Here is a 3,023-nt window from a genome sequence, read left to right as displayed (position 1 = left end):
TAGAAATGTGTTAACTTATTCTAAGTTATCTAATTTGTCGAGATAATTTTTCACAGTGATCTCATATTTCCTACTTGTGTTGTGTGAACTCTTTCATTTATGCTTTTGTTCACTCAATGCACTGGTTTTTCCAGAATCTGCAAATTTTTCATATGTTTATGAGCTGTTTATATTTTCTCCAGTAACCAATATCTAGGTTCATATTGGTATGTGTAGAGAGATGTGCTTAGTGGACTCACTTGATGTGAATCCGCTGGAAGTTGACTTTGCTTTACTATGTGTTCTGTTCCTAGTGTATTCCCCATTGGTGCTATACCCGGCGTGTTTTCTGTTGCTGCAACAATGCTCTGAGCACGCATGGAAGTGTTTTATGTGTGCACTGGAGGGCAGTGCTATCAAACGCCTGTTAATTTATCTGTGTCTGGGTGACATATCTGTGTTGGTAGTCCACTGCAGTCCACCTCTCCCTTCGGTATTGTTAATATTTTCTTTATGCATTTAGCATTGTGTTGACTGCATCCATATTTATAGCTGATAGGTCTTCTTGATCAACAGCCCGTTTTATCATTATATACAAGAGCCCACTTTTCATAGAGGTCACTTTCTAAGATCCTTAGTGGATGCTGGAAACTCAGATAGCCCTGGACTCCATGGATATTGAACACTAGAGGCCATGATCATTGGTTTGGTAGCCAAGAAAGCCACTGACTGAATGTGGGTGGTGTGCACAGCGAGAGTGTGCTGTACAAAAGGGTGATTTGTGTAACAAAGAGCAAGCTGATAGAGGAATTCATCCAGCCATCCACTCTATGGCTTTTGATTGAGAAATTCTATGTATTAACATTTCATGATAACAAAGCATCGGTTACTTTACTGTAAACATTATTTTCTGGATGGATTCTTTTTTTCTTTATATTTTATATGTATTTCAGTTTCTTTATGGTTATTGTAATGCATGCATAAGTCATTTCAACTGTTACAACTGAGAAAACACCTATACTTTAAACCAGTTGTACCATCCTGGATTGCAAAATTTCTGCTAAGAACTGTTAATAGTCTTATGCACTTCTCTTGTATGTGAACAGCTGTATTTTTCTTCTGCTGTTTCTTTTTTTTTTCCTGAGACAGGGTTTCTCTGTGTAGCCCTGGATGTCCTGGAACTCAATTTGCAGACCAGGCTGGCCTCGAACTCAGAAATCCACCTGTCTCTGCCTCCCGAGTGCTGGGATGAAAGGCGTGCGCCACCACGCCCGGCTTCTCCTGCTGTTTCTTAATGGAATGTGTGTTGATGAGACATCCTTTCCACCTCTCTCTATCCGGATAACCATTTTATTCACCATCTTTAAGGAGTTCTTTTGGTTTGTAGGTCCTCAAAGTTTTCTACCAATTCTTCCAGAACTATAAGAACTGAAATTTTTCATGATGATGTTTTGCGTGGGTTCTAGGTTTTCTTCACTTTCTAAAAGTCTCTTTTTCATTTTGTCTGTGGGTGAATAATGTGCGCTTGCTGGTTCCTTGTCCCTTGCGCCGTGTGCTGTTTGCTTGCTTTTGTTCGGTCATTCACTCATTCCCTTGTAGTTCGCTGAACTTATTTGAGACAGTTGTTTTGAAAGATTTTATTTTTAACATTTTACATCTGTGTATCTCTGTGAAGGTCCCCACGAGTGAGGGTGTAGGTGTTCCCTGGGACTAGAGGCATCAGATCTGTTATGGGTTGCTGTTATCTACATGATGAATTGTGCTGGAAACTGAGGTCAGATCTATTGCAAGCACAGTTGATTTTCCTAAAGAGTAGAACATTTCTCAAGCCCCTATGTCAAATTTGTAATCTGGCAATCAGTTGACCTTCATTTATTTAGGGTCACATATAAGTTCCTAACTTTTTTTTGGTGATTTTTTTTGGGGGGGGGCTTTGTTTTTTATTTTGGGATATGCACCTTTAGATGAGAAGCTATTTTAAATTTAATTTTTAAAAAAATGCATTTATTCACCCATTGTGTGGTTATGTGTGCACAGGTGTGCATACACAAGAGGAGTGTGGGTGTGGAGGTCAAAGGACACTTTTAGGGGGTTGCCTCACCCCCTCCACTGTGCAGGTACCGGTGATAGACCTCAGGCAATCAGGCTTGACAGTAAATGCTTTTGACCCACTGAGATATCTTGCAAGCTCCACAGTGATTTCAGGCTTTAAAAGCTTGCAAACCTATTAGTCATTTATCTCCTCAATAGATTCTGGGCTAGCCAACTGTGCAGTTAAAGTTGAATGTGCAAGGCTAAGTTTGAATCTCGGGTCTATAGAAAAATAGCCTGGCATCAGGATCCATCGCGGTTACATTGATGACTGAGTCCCTGGGCTCATGCTTGGATACCCAGTTCAGTGGGGCCAGGATCTTATGATCGAGGACTGGCTTAAAGTGCAGATGTTGAAACGAGCCCGGAAACTGAGCCTCCAGAGGACATGTCCAAACTCAAGTGCATGGGCATGGGTTTGTTCCCGAATCTACAGTAACAGTCTTGAAAAAGATCCTACTGGGGTAGACCCGGTGGCTGGGCCTGAGGTTATCATCCTGGAGCCTGGGTCTGCAGCGTCTGGCCAGATACTGGGATTTCCTGGGACGGGTTTGTTTTAGGACCCGTGAAAAGTAATGTTTATATCACTCTTCTTTATGCATTCGGAACACGTCTCCATGCTGTGCTGCTTAGGATTGGTAGAAGGGTTTCGTGGTTAATATGAAAAGTCTAACATTCCTCAATGCATATTCACTGGGTCCACATTTTCACCCGGGGTTGTGGGGGTGCAACCTCTTATCTGGATTCCTTAACAACTCGGAAGGCATTTTTGTGCACGGAGAATTGTTTCCATGGATTCTTCTGCAAAGGGACCCATGTTGGAACCTCCAGCTCTGTCATCGTGTTTATATGACTTCCTGGAATTGGTAACATATTAAGTAGCGGAACCTGGACTGGGATGTCCGTGGACTATATTGACAGGTTAAACAGTTGAACTGACGCCAGAAGCCCAG

The sequence above is a fragment of the Mus pahari genome, chromosome 19, assembly GCF_900095145.1.
Source record: "Mus pahari chromosome 19, PAHARI_EIJ_v1.1, whole genome shotgun sequence".
Classification (NCBI taxonomy): Eukaryota; Metazoa; Chordata; class Mammalia; order Rodentia; family Muridae; genus Mus; species Mus pahari.
The sequence above is the reverse complement of the archived record's forward strand: the minus strand, read 5'-3'. Positions refer to the sequence as shown.